Source organism: Perna viridis, chromosome 8 (assembly GCF_037379345.1).
Source record: "Perna viridis isolate PV_CMFRI_1.1 ecotype Kerala chromosome 8, ASM3737934v1, whole genome shotgun sequence".
NCBI lineage: Eukaryota > Metazoa > Mollusca > Bivalvia > Mytilida > Mytilidae > Perna > Perna viridis.
The window spans coordinates 49,215,278-49,233,428 of record NC_142452.1 but is presented as its reverse complement, the minus strand read 5'-3'; positions in this window follow the sequence as shown (position 1 = coordinate 49,233,428).

The following is an 18,151-nucleotide window of genomic DNA, read 5'->3' as shown; positions in this document are numbered from 1 at the left end:
CTGAATGCATTTGCAAAGTTTCAGTGAAATGTGACAAGCACTTTTTTAAATATTTGATTTTTAAATATAGGGTAACCAAGTTGTGCGAGCAAAAAAGTGACAATATTCTACCATACTTAAATGCATTAAATATTTGCAAAGAACTTTTTCTGACTTTTCAAATAAAAAATATCAATCACAACTTGTTTTTTAACAATATTAATGAAGAAATAGTTTTAAAAGTAATCATTTTCTGAGAAATTGGTCTATTTTTAAAAATTTATTTCTGACATGCCTCCCCCTTTTTCTTGATCACATATCAAAAATCCTAAATCTTTAAATTTTCACAAAAGGTGATATGTTTGGCTTTAAATTTGTAAATACAGTGTTTCACATTAAAACATGACCAGTAAAGGGCACCTAAAGCAAAAAAAGTACTCAATAATGGATTTTCCATGTTGCCATAGGGAAATGCTTATATGGCCTTAACCGCAGTAATGAAAGTGAGTTTTTCCTCATTTCTAACCTAATTTTTGCTCAAATCTACACAAAACTTGATTTCAAGTGCTTATTACCACCATATTTAGGTAAATATAGCCCTCAAAGTTTAATATTTGATATTTTTACTAAATTTTCTACACTTTATACAAGATAGGACATAAAAATCAGTCAAAAAGACCAATTTTCCATAATTTGGACCTATAACTTAAAAAAATGCATATTTTGAAGGATTTTTGTAGTGTATTCCTCTCATGGCAAAGTTAACAAGATCTTCTAGTAGTTTAAAGCTATTTCAAGAAACTTTTCATTTTGCCATGGCTTCAACTAAAGAGTCACTTTTTGTCTTAGAAAAAATAAATAACTATACAGGTATCTTCCTACACACATACTGAATGCATTTGCAAAGTTTCAGTGAAATGTGACAAGCACTTTTTTAAATATTTGATTTTTAAATATAGGGTAACCAAGTTGTGCAAGCAAAAAAGTGACAATATTCTACCATACTTAAATGCATTAAATATTTGCAAAGAACTTTTTCTGACTTTTCAAATAAAAAATATCAATCACAACTTGTTTTTTAACAATATTAATGAAGAAATAGTTTTAAAAGTAATCATTTTCTGAGAAATTGGTCTATTTTTAAAAATTTATTTCTGACATGCCTCCCCCTTTTTCTTGATCACATATCAAAAATCCTAAATCTTTAAATTTTCACAAAAGGTGATATATTTGGCTTTAAATTTGTAAATACAGTGTTTCACATTAAAACATGACCAGTAAAGGGCACCTAAAGCAAAAACAGTACTCAATAATGGATTTTCCATGTTGCCATAGGGAAATGCTTATATGGCCTTAACCGCAGTAATGAAAGTGAGTTTTTCCTCATTTCTAACCTAATTTTTGCTCAAATCTACACAAAACTTTGATTTCAAGTGCTTATTACCACCATATTTAGGTAAATATAGCCCTCAAAGTTTAATATTTGATATTTTTACTAAATTTTCTACACTTTTTACAAGATAGGACATAAAAATCAGTCAAAAAGACCAATTTTCCATAATTTGGACCTATAACTTAAAAAAATGCATATTTCGAAGGATTTTTGTAGTGTATTCCTCTCATGGCAAAGTTAACAAGATCTTCTAGTAGTTTAAAGCTATTTCAAGAAACTTTTCATTTTGCCATGGCTTCAACTAAAGAGTCACTTTTTGTCTTAGAAAAAATAAATAACTATACAGGTATCTTCCTACACACATACTGAATGCATTTGCAAAGTTTCAGTGAAATGTGACAAGCACTTTTTTAAATATTTGATTTTTAAATATAGGGTAACCAAGTTGTGCAAGCAAAAAAGTGACAATATTCTACCATACTTAAATGCATTAAATATTTGCAAAGAACTTTTTCTGACTTTTCAAATAAAAAATATCAATCACAACTTGTTTTTTAACAATATTAATGAAGAAATAGTTTTAAAAGTAATCATTTTCTGAGAAATTGGTCTATTTTTAAAAATTTATTTCTGACATGCCTCCCCCTTTTTCTTGATCACATATCAAAAATCCTAAATCTTTAAATTTTCACAAAAGGTGATATGTTTGGCTTTAAATTTGTAAATACAGTGTTTCACATTAAAACATGACCAGTAAAGGGCACCTAAAGCAAAAAAAGTACTCAATAATGGATTTTCCATGTTGCCATAGGGAAATGCTTATATGGCCTTAACCGCAGTAATGAAAGTGAGTTTTTCCTCATTTCTAACCTAATTTTTGCTCAAATCTACACAAAACTTGATTTCAAGTGCTTATTACCACCATATTTAGGTAAATATAGCCCTCAAAGTTTAATATTTGATATTTTTACTAAATTTTCTACACTTTTTACAAGATAGGACATAAAAATCAGTCAAAAAGACCAATTTTCCATAATTTGGACCTATAACTTAAAAAAATGCATATTTCGAAGGATTTTTGTAGTGTATTCCTCTCATGGCAAAGTTAACAAGATCTTCTAGTAGTTTAAAGCTATTTCAAGAAACTTTTCATTTTGCCATGGCTTCAACTAAAGAGTCACTTTTTGTCTTAGAAAAAATAAATAACTATACAGGTATCTTCCTACACACATACTGAATGCATTTGCAAAGTTTCAGTGAAATGTGACAAGCACTTTTTTAAATATAGGGTAACCAAGTTGTGCTAGCAAAAAAGTGACAATATTCTACCATACTTAAATGCATTAAATATTTGCAAAGAACTTTTTCTGACTTTTCAAATAAAAAATATCAATCACAACTTGTTTTTTAACAATATTAATGAAGAAATAGTTTTAAAAGTAATCATTTTCTGAGAAATTGGTCTATTTTTAAAAATTTATTTCTGACATGCCTCCCCCTTTTTCTTGATCACATATCAAAAATCCTAAATCTTTAAATTTTCACAAAAGGTGATATATTTGGCTTTAAATTTGTAAATACAGTGTTTCACATTAAAACATGACCAGTAAAGGGCACCTAAAGCAAAAACAGTACTCAATAATGGATTTTCCATGTTGCCATAGGGAAATGCTTATATGGCCTTAACCGCAGTAATGAAAGTGAGTTTTTCCTCATTTCTAACCTAATTTTTGCTCAAATCTACACAAAACTTGATTTCAAGTGCTTATTACCACCATATTTAGGTAAATATAGCCCTCAAAGTTTAATATTTGATATTTTTACTAAATTTTCTACACTTTTTACAAGATAGGACATAAAAATCAGTCAAAAAGACCAATTTTCCATAATTTGGACCTGTAACTTAAAAAAATGCATATTTCGAAGGATTTTTGTAGTGTATTCCTCTCATGGCAAAGTTAACAAGATCTTCTAGTAGTTTAAAGCTATTTCAAGAAACTTTTCATTTTGCCATGGCTTCAACTAAAGAGTCACTTTTTGTCTTAGAAAAAATAAATAACTATACAGGTATCTTCCTACACACATACTGAATGCATTTGCAAAGTTTCAGTGAAATGTGACAAGCACTTTTTTAAATATTTGATTTTTAAATATAGGGTAACCAAGTTGTGCGAGCAAAAAAGTGACAATATTCTACCATACTTAAATGCATTAAATATTTGCAAAGAACTTTTTCTGACTTTTCAAATAAAAAATATCAATCACAACTTGTTTTTTAACAATATTAATGAAGAAATAGTTTTAAAAGTAATCATTTTCTGAGAAATTGGTCTATTTTTAAAAATTTATTTCTGACATGCCTCCCCCTTTTTCTTGATCACATATCAAAAATCCTAAATCCTTAAATTTTCACAAAAGGTGATATGTTTGGCTTTAAATTTGTAAATACAGTGTTTCACATTAAAACATGACCAGTAAAGGGCACCTAAAGCAAAAAAAGTACTCAATAATGGATTTTCCATGTTGCCATAGGGAAATGCTTATATGGCCTTAACCGCAGTAATGAAAGTGAGTTTTTCCTCATTTCTAACCTAATTTTTGCTCAAATCTACACAAAACTTGATTTCAAGTGCTTATTACCACCATATTTAGGTAAATATAGCCCTCAAAGTTTAATATTTGATATTTTTACTAAATTTTCTACACTTTATACAAGATAGGACATAAAAATCAGTCAAAAAGACCAATTTTCCATAATTTGGACCTATAACTTAAAAAAATGCATATTTTGAAGGATTTTTGTAGTGTATTCCTCTCATGGCAAAGTTAACAAGATCTTCTAGTAGTTTAAAGCTATTTCAAGAAACTTTTCATTTTGCCATGGCTTCAACTAAAGAGTCACTTTTTGTCTTAGAAAAAATAAATAACTATACAGGTATCTTCCTACACACATACTGAATGCATTTGCAAAGTTTCAGTGAAATGTGACAAGCACTTTTTTAAATATTTGATTTTTAAATATAGGGTAACCAAGTTGTGCGAGCAAAAAAGTGACAATATTCTACCATACTTAAATGCATTAAATATTTGCAAAGAACTTTTTCTGACTTTTCAAATAAAAAATATCAATCACAACTTGTTTTTTAACAATATTAATGAAGAAATAGTTTTAAAAGTAATCATTTTCTGAGAAATTGGTCTATTTTTTAAAATTTATTTCTGACATGCCTCCCCCTTTTTCTTGATCACATATCAAAAATCCTAAATCTTTAAATTTTCACAAAAGGTGATATGTTTGGCTTTAAATTTGTAAATACAGTGTTTCACATTAAAACATGACCAGTAAAGGGCACCTAAAGCAAAAAAAGTACTCAATAATGGATTTTCCATGTTGCCATAGGGAAATGCTTATATGGCCTTAACCGCAGTAATGAAAGTGAGTTTTTCCTCATTTCTAACCTAATTTTTGCTCAAATCTACACAAAACTTGATTTCAAGTGCTTATTACCACCATATTTAGGTAAATATAGCCCTCAAAGTTTAATATTTGATATTTTTACTAAATTTTCTACACTTTATACAAGATAGGACATAAAAATCAGTCAAAAAGACCAATTTTCCATAATTTGGACCTATAACTTAAAAAAATGCATATTTCGAAGGATTTTTGTAGTGTATTCCTCTCATGGCAAAGTTAACAAGATCTTCTAGTAGTTTAAAGCTATTTCAAGAAACTTTTCATTTTGCCATGGCTTCAACTAAAGAGTCACTTTTTGTCTTAGAAAAAATAAATAACTATACAGGTATCTTCCTACACACATACTGAATGCATTTGCAAAGTTTCAGTGAAATGTGACAAGCACTTTTTTAAATATTTGATTTTTAAATATAGGGTAACCAAGTTGTGCGAGCAAAAAAGTGACAATATTCTACCATACTTAAATGCATTAAATATTTGCAAAGAACTTTTTCTGACTTTTCAAATAAAAAATATCAATCACAACTTGTTTTTTAACAATATTAATGAAGAAATAGTTTTAAAAGTAATCATTTTCTGAGAAATTGGTCTATTTTTAAAAATTTATTTCTGACATGCCTCCCCCTTTTTCTTGATCACATATCAAAAATCCTAAATCTTTAAATTTTCACAAAAGGTGATATATTTGGCTTTAAATTTGTAAATACAGTGTTTCACATTAAAACATGACCAGTAAAGGGCACCTAAAGCAAAAACAGTACTCAATAATGGATTTTCCATGTTGCCATAGGGAAATGCTTATATGGCCTTAACCGCAGTAATGAAAGTGAGTTTTTCCTCATTTCTAACCTAATTTTTGCTCAAATCTACACAAAACTTGATTTCAAGTGCTTATTACCACCATATTTAGGTAAATATAGCCCTCAAAGTTTAATATTTGATATTTTTACTAAATTTTCTACACTTTTTACAAGATAGGACATAAAAATCAGTCAAAAAGACCAATTTTCCATAATTTGGACCTATAACTTAAAAAAATGCATATTTCGAAGGATTTTTGTAGTGTATTCCTCTCATGGCAAAGTTAACAAGATCTTCTAGTAGTTTAAAGCTATTTCAAGAAACTTTTCATTTTGCCATGGCTTCAACTAAAGAGTCACTTTTTGTCTTAGAAAAAATAAATAACTATACAGGTATCTTCCTACACACATACTGAATGCATTTGCAAAGTTTCAGTGAAATGTGACAAGCACTTTTTTAAATATAGGGTAACCAAGTTGTGCTAGCAAAAAAGTGACAATATTCTACCATACTTAAATGCATTAAATATTTGCAAAGAACTTTTTCTGACTTTTCAAATAAAAAATATCAATCACAACTTGTTTTTTAACAATATTAATGAAGAAATAGTTTTAAAAGTAATCATTTTCTGAGAAATTGGTCTATTTTTAAAAATTTATTTCTGACATGCCTCCCCCTTTTTCTTGATCACATGTCAAAAATCCTAAATCTTTAAATTTTCACAAAAGGTGATATATTTGGCTTTAAATTTGTAAATACAGTGTTTCACATTAAAACATGACCAGTAAAGGGCACCTAAAGCAAAAAAAGTACCCAATAATGGATTTTCCATGTTGCCATAGGGAAATGCTTATATGGCCTTAACCGCAGTAATGAAAGTGAGTTTTTCCTCATTTCTAACCTAATTTTTGCTCAAATCTACACAAAACTTGATTTCAAGTGCTTATTACCACCATATTTAGGTAAATATAGCCCTCAAAGTTTAATATTTGATATTTTTACTAAATTTTCTACACTTTATACAAGACAGGACATAAAAATCAGTCAAAAAGACCAATTTTCCATAATTTGGACCTATAACTTAAAAAAATGCATATTTTGAAGGATTTTTGTAGTGTATTCCTCTCATGGCAAAGTTAACAAGATCTTCTAGTAGTTTAAAGCTATTTCAAGAAACTTTTCATTTTGCCATGGCTTCAACTAAAGAGTCACTTTTTGTCTTAGAAAAAATAAATAACTATACAGGTATCTTCCTACACACATACTGAATGCATTTGCAAAGTTTCAGTGAAATGTGACAAGCACTTTTTTAAATATTTGATTTTTAAATATAGGGTAACCAAGTTGTGCGAGCAAAAAAGTGACAATATTCTACCATACTTAAATGCATTAAATATTTGCAAAGAACTTTTTCTGACTTTTCAAATAAAAAATATCAATCACAACTTGTTTTTTAACAATATTAATGAAGAAATAGTTTTAAAAGTAATCATTTTCTGAGAAATTGGTCTATTTTTAAAAATTTATTTCTGACATGCCTCTCCCTTTTTCTTGATCACATGTCAAAAATCCTAAATCTTTAAATTTTCACAAAAGGTGATATATTTGGCTTTAAATTTGTAAATACAGTGTTTTCACATTAAAACATGACCAGTAAAGGGCACCTAAAGCAAAAAAAAGTACTCAATAATGGATTTTCCATGTTGCCATAGGGAAATGCTTATATGGCCTTAACCGCAGTAATGAAAGTGAGTTTTTCCTCATTTCTAACCTAATTTTTGCTCAAATCTACACAAAACTTGATTTCAAGTGCTTATTACCACCATATTTAGGTAAATATAGCCCTCAAAGTTTAATATTTGATATTTTTACTAAATTTTCTACACTTTTTACAAGATAGGACATAAAAATCAGTCAAAAAGACCAATTTTCCATAATTTGGACCTATAACTTAAAAAAATGCATATTTCGAAGGATTTTTGTAGTGTATTCCTCTCATGGCAAAGTTAACAAGATCTTCTAGTAGTTTAAAGCTATTTCAAGAAACTTTTCATTTTGCCATGGCTTCAACTAAAGAGTCACTTTTTGTCTTAGAAAAAATAAATAACTATACAGGTATCTTCCTACACACATACTGAATGCATTTGCAAAGTTTCAGTGAAATGTGACAAGCACTTTTTTAAATATAGGGTAACCAAGTTGTGCTAGCAAAAAAGTGACAATATTCTACCATACTTAAATGCATTAAATATTTGCAAAGAACTTTTTCTGACTTTTCAAATAAAAAATATCAATCACAACTTGTTTTTTAACAATATTAATGAAGAAATAGTTTTAAAAGTAATCATTTTCTGAGAAATTGGTCTATTTTTAAAAATTTATTTCTGACATGCCTCCCCCTTTTTCTTGATCACATGTCAAAAATCCTAAATCTTTAAATTTTCACAAAAGGTGATATATTTGGCTTTAAATTTGTAAATACAGTGTTTTCACATTAAAACATGACCAGTAAAGGGCACCTAAAGCAAAAAAAGTACTCAATAATGGATTTTCCATGTCGCCATAGGGGAATGCTTATATGGCCTTAACCGCAGTAATGAAAGTGAGTTTTTCCTCATTTCTAACCTAATTTTTGCTCAAATCTACACAAAACTTGATTTCAAGTGCTTATTACCACCATATTTAGGTAAATATAGCCCTCAAAGTTTAATATTTGATTTTTTACTAAATTTTCTACACTTTTTACAAGATAGGACATAAAAATCAGTCAAAAAGACCAATTTTCCATAATTTGGACCTATAACTTAAAAAAATGCATATTTCGAAGGATTTTTGTAGTGTATTCCTCTCATGGCAAAGTTAACAAGATCTTCTAGTAGTTTAAAGCTATTTCAAGAAACTTTTCATTTTGCCATGGCTTCAACTAAAGAGTCACTTTTTGTCTTAGAAAAAATAAATAACTATACAGGTATCTTCCTACACACATACTGAATGCATTTGCAAAGTTTCAGTGAAATGTGACAAGCACTTTTTTAAATATAGGGTAACCAAGTTGTGCTAGCAAAAAAGTGACAATATTCTACCATACTTAAATGCATTAAATATTTGCAAAGAACTTTTTCTGACTTTTCAAATAAAAAATATCAATCACAACTTGTTTTTTAACAATATTAATGAAGAAATAGTTTTAAAAGTAATCATTTTCTGAGAAATTGGTCTATTTTTAAAAATTTATTTCTGACATGCCTCCCCCTTTTTCTTGATCACATGTCAAAAATCCTAAATCTTTAAATTTTCACAAAAGGTGATATATTTGGCTTTAAATTTGTAAATACAGTGTTTCACATTAAAACATGACCAGTAAAGGGCACCTAAAGCAAAAAAAGTACTCAATAATGGATTTTCCATGTTGCCATAGGGAAATGCTTATATGGCCTTAACCGCAGTAATGAAAGTGAGTTTTTCCTCATTTCTAACCTAATTTTTGCTCAAATCTACACAAAACTTGATTTCAAGTGCTTATTACCACCATATTTAGGTAAATATAGCCCTCAAAGTTTAATATTTGATATTTTTACTAAATTTTCTACACTTTTTACAAGATAGGACATAAAAATCAGTCAAAAAGACCAATTTTCCATAATTTGGACCTATAACTTAAAAAAATGCATATTTCGAAGGATTTTTGTAGTGTATTCCTCTCATGGCAAAGTTAACAAGATCTTCTAGTAGTTTAAAGCTATTTCAAGAAACTTTTCATTTTGCAATGGCTTCAGCTTAATGCTAAAAACCACTAATTCCACTTCCCATAGGCTTCTATGCTAATTTCACAATATTCAATGGCTTCTCTGGACTTTACCTTAACTTTAACCTGCAGAGGACTATATATCAGCATGATTCTACATATGTCAGCTCACAATCCTCAGAATGGCATGTGGGGTTAGCAGACTTGCAGTGCAGTACTGGTCACCGGAAGTGAAGGGTCTATAAATAGCATGGGAAATCCCATTGTTTTCACAAGTCAGGGGTATATTTAAAAATCATTATGGAGATTAGGCTTCACATCACAAGAAGCAAAATGCACCTATAAAATGTACAGAAATGTTTTTCCTTTCAGAAACTGTTTAAATTTTTTAAATAAGATGAGAACTTTTTTCACAGCACTATGAGGAACAGAGGTAATTTCTGCGTAGGACTATTTTTGCGTACGTTCCAAATGCTCATTGGTTGAATTGGTGGTCTGTAACCTATTGTAGCAACATAACCCTGTTCCAGAAGCCTAAGTGTAAGAAGTCTGCGTATAGTTACGGCAAGCTCTGGCATAACGTATGAATTGTGATATGAAAACTCTATAAGCAGGTGCTGAACGGATATTGCCACAGATGAAAGGAAAGTTGATAATTCTGAATGAAAAGTCATCACGTTTGTAGTAAAGTTTGGTCAATAGTTTTCCTTTACCATCGATATCTAAGTGTAGGTCAAAATATGAGACTGACTGCACAGTGTCTGTAGTATCCTTTATCTCAATTTCTTTGGGGTACATATATGCGATATATCAAATCTCCGAAATTAGGATTGCTTAACGATAATACGTTATCTATGTAGCGGAAACTATAAAGGAATTAGCTATAAGATGTTCTTTCTTTCGGATCAGATCAACTATAAAGTCAGCCTTATAAGAGTGAAATAATAGGTCAGCAAGTAGAGAAGCACAATTTGGAATACCGATCGTTTATTGCAAAACGCGTCCGTAACACTGGACAATTATCTTCTTGATAAAAAAAATTAAGCATTTTGAAAACATTTTCTGTATATTTGGAAGATGATTTTGATTTTTTTTTTTTTTTGAGGAATCACTACCAAGAACTATATATTTGTATCTAGGTGTACATATATGTACCATCTTTTTGGGAAAAAACAAGTATAATGTTTTTGAGTAGGAATTTTAACTGAGTATGGGGAATAGAAGTATACAGTGTTGAAAAATCATAGGTTTTAATGCTATTATATTCAGATAATAGTATTGAACTGATTGTCTCCAAAAGATCTTTCGAATTTTTCAGGATCCACATTGAATAAATACCACTACGGGAGAAACAAGTGTTGTGGTAGGACTGTAGACCCTCTTTGACAGTTGTGAGTATAGAAGTTAAAAGTTTGAAAGAGGTTTGGTGGTACATTTTGCAGATCCAGCTATGAAACGTTGTTTGTATGGATTCTTGTGAAGTTTAGGAATCCAGTACATAGACGGTAAATCACAATCATCGTCCTTGGTAGAGAGACCAAAAGAGGATAGCACAGATTTATGGTTTTCCACAATCTCTTCTTTGGAGAGAGTGGTAGCAGTGTAGGTCTTATCACTGCTATTATTTTCTACGTCTACCTCTGATAATATACATTGGATGTAAAACGTTTTGCAGACAACAACAATGTTGTTTTGGGCTTTGTCTGCTGGTTCGACAACATATTTGTCATGTATAGTAGACAATGTTTTTGCTACATCGGGGTCTTTGAAAATTGATGTAGCCTTGGCACTCATTGACCTACTTAAAACTTTCATTCCTTTCAAAATTAAAGACCTCAAGGCCTTTAACCACTCTGACAGAGAAACAATGTCTTCTTCTCGTTTTATCCATTTTCTTGCATAGTCCTCGACGGCATCCATAAGAACTTTAAAGTTATAATTCCAATTTATGGAGCGTGGTTCACAGTACTTGGGACCTTTAGAAAGGATATTACGCAGAGATTCGTTTTCGATAATGGTTAAACTCCCGTAACGACGTGACCAGAAGGACCATATTTGAATGGAGAGGTTTTGCAAGAACAGTCAGGTGGTTTAGCTTTGAAGTCCTCAATCTCGAGGTTCTGCAATAGCCTGTTATAATTGAAAATTTTGGACGCGATGGGTGAAGTATAGGAATATGAAATAATTGGTATGGATTTGTCTTTGAAATATGGGGGAATTTTGTTGGTAACGTTTTTGTGATGGAGTATGTTAGCCAAGATATACCTTTGTTGACAAACGGTAGTGGAAGAAATGATCGTTTTTTCTTCATTTTGACTTTTCACACAAACTGGTTTAAAGAGTCTGTGGAAACCAATATCCAAAATGATGGCAACAAGTATGTATAATGATGAGGTGGGGTCAGAAACAGGAGTGTCAATACTTGTTTTGTAAAGGGAGTGTAGTAGAGTGAGAGGTATAGAATAAAGTTTGATTCTAATGTGATGAAGTCCAAGAGGTTTTTGTATGAAAGGAAGGAGACCATCTATGGAGACATCATGTAACTTAGGTGACGTATAGATAAAGAATATACGAAAAAGTTTATTGGTTGCATGTATCCCTCAGATAGAAAGTCTACTAATTATAACGGGGGAGAGGGACTTGTGAAGTCTGATTTTGATACTGATAATAATTAAGATGGACAGTTTATGCTGATAATAAAAACGTAGCAGCTAGATTTTGATGTAATATGATGTTAAAGTACCGTTAAACAAATTGATAACTCTAGCCATTCCTACTATGAGTGGACCATTGCGGACGTTCATGTCAAAATAACTATATTTTCATCTAGATGTTATTTTCTATCTAGATACTTCTAACATGTACAAAGCAACTTTTAAATGATTTTCAGGATGAAATACGGCTACCGTCACTGGGATCGACTAATTCTGTTCTACGGAAAACAAGTTTTAAAGTTGCATTAGCTGTCAAATTCGTAAATTGTTTTTTCTGTTGAAATATACCCTAACTTCTAATTATTTCGACTAATTTGTACTTTTCCTGTATAATTTCATTTGATATCCACACATAAAATGCATTAAATACATGAAATAGGTGTCTATACATTTATTGTCTTGCAAGACAAAAAATCTACCTAGATATTAAGTTCGTATGCATGTGACTTCTGGTGACCTTAATACGCGCATGTGCTGTAGGGGTCGCTTCTAAAATAACAAATCTGATTGCAAAACGAAAGTGGTTGTTCAACGGCAAGGAAGACCGACGAACTCAAGCCGTAAAAGAAAAAAGTTCGAATATAACACAAGAATCCTTTTGAAATTTACGTATTGTGATATAAAGTGGCTCAAATATGGTTATTATTCATTTGAAAACTAATCAAGAAATAGATTAAATGAAATGAAAACAGAACACGTGCTTACCTGTGTAGCCGTTATAGACCCTTTTGTGGTAAGTTGGTGAGCATGCTCAATATACACTTCCGCGAGGTAGGGCTTGGGTAGAACAAAAGAATTTTCCTCGCGGAAGTGTACATTGAGCATGCTCTGCGCATGCTCATCGACTACCCCACTGTTAGCAGAAAGGGTCTATTGTTACTTTTAACCAAGGTTTAAGTATTTTTAACCCACGTGTATGTCCTGTCGGCAATCTTCGAAAATAATGGCGAAAAATAATTAGATCAGAGCTATCGATCTTCTCTGATTAAAAACAAAAACGTTATATTCACAATATTCTGTAGGTATTATCGACATTGATTGCTCCAACTGCAATACTACGAATTTACTTCATTGAATCAGTAAAATTTAATAGAATCAAAACTAAACAAATTTGACAGCTAATGCAGCTTTAATGTTTCTCTTATCAAGCAATTCTTGATGAATGGAAAGGAAAGGCACCAACATTTTACATGTTTCTACTGATGTGTTCTACAAACCCATCCCAAAAGAGAAACATACAAGATGGTGGTATCTTGCCAGGATCAACATCAGCTGGTTCTAAGCTTCTTTCTCTGTACAACCAATAGTTAAAGATGTTCTAGCACATCAACAATCTGATACTATGGAAAGGAGGGTGTAAGAAGTCAGAATTTGCGAGACTCAATTCCACCAACGATTGTTTGAGTTATACGGCTAATTTAGCTATTGCAGACAAGATATGAAGCAAATGGAATGAACAACTATTAATATGGCAAAATGATGTCATCATTGGTAGAACAGATGATAACTATTTAGTCAGCAAAATTGACTCAATTAAAAATTCTATCAATTTGCTGGAAGCTGATCCTGAAGTTACAGTTGATCTTATTTTCAATCTTGCAGAATTGGAACAAGGCTTAACAAAATAAAGTCAAGTATGCATCCTGGTTACTACTGCGTTGGCAATAATGTTGCCATGACAACGAATGTGCAGAATATGGCTCTTACAAACCAAAACAAAGATCACCATATGTATCAAATATGTGCTTATTTGAACAGAGTGACTGGAAATCATCTGTAAAATGAAAAACCTACAGCAGATATAACAAAACCACCATTGTCTACACGAACGCCAGGCATATCTGATAAAAATGAGTTGGAAGACGACTTTATGTTCCTGGACTAGATATTTACCTTCCCTAAGTGCTTATGAAGCATGTCTACCTAAATTCATAAAGCATGATTACTTAAATGTGTTGAAACAGAAGAGCAAAAAAGCTTCGTGTGACATACACGTACCAGTTACATAACTTTAATTATCAAAGTAAAACTATATTAATATTTCACGTTACTTTTATTTTATTTTAAGCTTTATTGTACATTTCAGTCCTTTCACAGAAATTAGTGTTATCAGAGAGGTTATTTACATAGATTTTCTGTGTCATATAATATAGAGGGATTTGATTCAAGTCCATCTGTCCCTGATTTTGGGTTACTTTCAACATCCGAAATGGCACGAATGCGATATGCTGTAAGACCGGGCGACTTCCGCTAAAATCTTGGTCCCCTCGATATGATTGCGTACTCTTCGTAACCATGATGACCCCAATGTTTTCAATTACCCGGAACCAGATTTAACAACAATGGCTACATGTTCATATAGACATCGGGGTCCTGAAAAATTACAGTGAATTGTAACGAGCCTTTGAATCGGAAACTGTGTAATATTACATAAATTCAATGCTAACCGATCATTTCATCTTTTTATGTTAACTTCCGTCTTCAAACAAGCAAAAATAGATATCGGGGCCGTGTAAATGTATATGACCTATATAGTCTTGTAACGAGCACCTGCCCGAATTGGAAACTGGGTAATGTTCATCGCTGACTGGTCATTTCATGTAAACTTCCCGTTCCCATAAAAAGCAAGAAACACACGTAGAACACACGTGTATGATATTTAAGAGGTATATTTATATCTTGTATGACGCTAGAACTACTACTACACTATAGCGGTAAACACGGCATAGGTCTGCAGCATTACGTGGAGTATACATATTATCATTATACAAGTCATATGTGAATACAAAGTACTAAAATTATGAGTGCAAAAAGACGCTAACAATATTAGCCACATTAGCGACTTAAAAATACTCAAAATTTTAGAAAAATATTCTTCCCCTGCTATAGACAGTACAAAAATTAGAATTCCTTAATAATGCATCCGAAAAAATGTAAGCATACTAGTAGCTAAGATCCCTGGAATCGGTGGTTGAAGGCGTGAGGAACGAGATACGGGAAGCGGGGATTATGGTTAGGAACAATAACCGGGGATAAAATGAAAGGGGTTGGAAAACTGTGAGATGTGGTCTAGGGGGAGGGAAGTTGGGATGAAATACCCACTGTCCACCCCCTCATGAATAGGTTTCACTTGGGATTTCAAGGGCGGATCCAGCATTGTGTACAAAGGGGGTCAGAAAGTTTAAACAGGGGTCACGGCTACACCTAGCTCATTGTTGCTCTAATTTTGCATAAACTGATCAAAAAGTCCGCTACCGGATTTGTATTGAAAGAACATAACGACCGTTCACTAACATGTATATAGACAGAGCATTGCCGCTCCTTATATCTACCGCACTCGTGTGGTGTGACAGTATAGTTAGGGACGGGGCTCTGTCTGAAACGGGTGCCTATGCATGTATATAATGTAACAAATTCCCGTCTATATAGCAGATGTTTTTGGCGAGCAACACTGAAGTTTATATCGGCCTGTGTCGATCAGTGCATGTTCTATTTTATCAATTTAGATTGAAGATCAGAACTGACATAGCAGTCGCCAGTGCCTTTAGATTTGTAAAGCCTGTTAGCATCTGAAATTATCTTACACTGCCGCAGGAAAATAGTCCCACTGGCTTACCTCATTAAGGTTCAAATGTAGATAGTTAAGTCCACTGTATTTGTATTTCTAATATATCATATTTAATTCTATGCTATTTACGCTAATAAAAAACCCAATAAACAACTTATACTGTAAACTAAATATGATCGGGGGCGCGGCGGGCGTGCGCCCCCTAAAATTTGCAAAGCATGGGTTGTCAGAGGTAGATTTAGGCGGTTTTAGGTTGAAACTTTAATTTCTCGCTAATTTTACAAGACATCTACATTACAATACAATTTTTTTACCGTGCACCCCCTAATCTAAAATCCTGGATCCCCCCTTCATGATGACTAATTTGGTTTGTATTAACAACGATCCAATTAAAAATAGTTGACCTTTATAACCTCCCAGTACCTGTTTATTTCTATGCATTTACTCGAATAAACCAATCGTTCATTATATTATGATTATGGGTAAAGTCGTATAGGACGCACTTTCGTACTGTCCTTTTGACCACATTTAGGCTAATATTCGAACGTTGATCAATAACATTTATTGACTCACGTTCGAATGAAAAGTGCGCCAATACGGGATTTAGCCGTCTAATACGGCTTTACCTATCCAATACTTCATATTGATCTAGTTAAAATCCATATTGGCCTATGCAAATATGCCGTATTGGACTAGTACAATTGCGTAAGGTTTTCCCATCCTCCCAAGTCAGGGTTTTGAGTCCACCCTCGGTCCCTTAAACCCCTGACATTACACATTCATATTTAGCGGGTATCGTCCAGCGCCTTTTAGTGAGTTACTTCAATTTATCCCGGATCCAAAATCAAATCAAATCACACGTAATAGAAACTCTTCGATATAACTTAAAAAGTGGCTACACATAACGTCATTGTTTTAGTAAAGACTCTACAGAATCTACAGTTATCTTTTTTGCTCATATTGCATCATTTGTGAAATCATACAACTTTCAGTTACTATATCGGATCGTCCATTACCTCGTATTATTGTTTACCTTTCCACGGACATTTTATTTTAAATCGATTTTCATTGGTGCTTCTCACCCGAAGAATAAACCAATCAGATTTGGCTGGACGACACCTGCTAAATATGAATGAGTGATGTCAGGGGTTTGAGGGAGCAAGGGTGAACTCAACACCCTGACTTGGGAGGATGGGTTTTCCATACTGGCTGAGTCATTTGTCCTCAACTAGCCCTAAGCCAATACGGAAAATCTTACGCAATAATTATATTTATTAATGACAGGTCTATGCCAGTAGTTGGCACTCTTCCGTAGACGTACTTCCAACACAGTTTGAGTGGAGAAATGCTCCCAGATCTTAATTAGTGGGATCTGTGGGTATGCCAGAACGTCTACACAGGAGCCCAGCCGCCAGCCGACATTTACACTGACCGAGTTCTTCGTACAGGCATCCCCAAGGCTGGGCTCCGCTACCAAATCCAGTTAGTTCTACTAACCACTAACATCGACCTCTGGTATTCAAGGTCGTTAAACCCCCTTCCCCATCACAATTAGTTGGCCTGAACGATTATCTACATATAATGGGATGTTGACGACTATTCGCTACACTGCTCCATCGGATCAAATTGATACAGGGAAGATATGTAAACTTATAGAAGGTATTGATGAAGTTAATACGTTTCACAAGTCCGAATCTGTAATTTACAGTGACTCACACATGTACAGCATCCTAATAATGTATTTATAGACTTACCACCGTTAGCTATTGGTGACTCTGTACTTTGAGCACAAACAAGGACATAACTGGAAGAAAGGATAAGTGAACACGCTTACATTGTTCAAACTCAGGAAGGAGTTCCATATAGACGATACCGTAGTCATATGAGGCCGACAAAGATTGTTGTGCACATTCGCGAAACAATACCTCTGCGAGAACTGATAAACAACTATAAATCTGAAGAACCGAATATGATCACATCCAATGATCACCAAAAGACACTGACTTAAAGCATTCTGTGAGCATTGACAATGAGCCAATACCAGCTCCGAGCAAAAGTAAACCATCCGCAAGTGAACATAAACAAGTTGAACTGATTTCCAGACCGAAACGCATTACCAAAAAAACAGCTTACCCGAAGGACTTTGTGCGTTAATTTTGACATTTTTCATTTAATAGTTTCTAGTCATTTATTAGTGTAGTAAATTTAGTATAGTGAAAATGGAATGCTATCACAGACTTTGAATCTTCAGATAATTGATTTATTAATGATACAATAGACAGTAAATTTTACATATTTACTTTGTGACTAAAAATTAATCTGATCGTTTATTTTAAAACACATTCTGTTTTTTTAAAGGAAAGGGGGTGTTTAGTGATAATTTTTTTTTACCAAATGTACCCCAGTTCAAGTAATCTTCAAAAACTTATTTATCCCTTAAAAGACATTAGCTTCTTAGCCTTTTGCCAGAAGA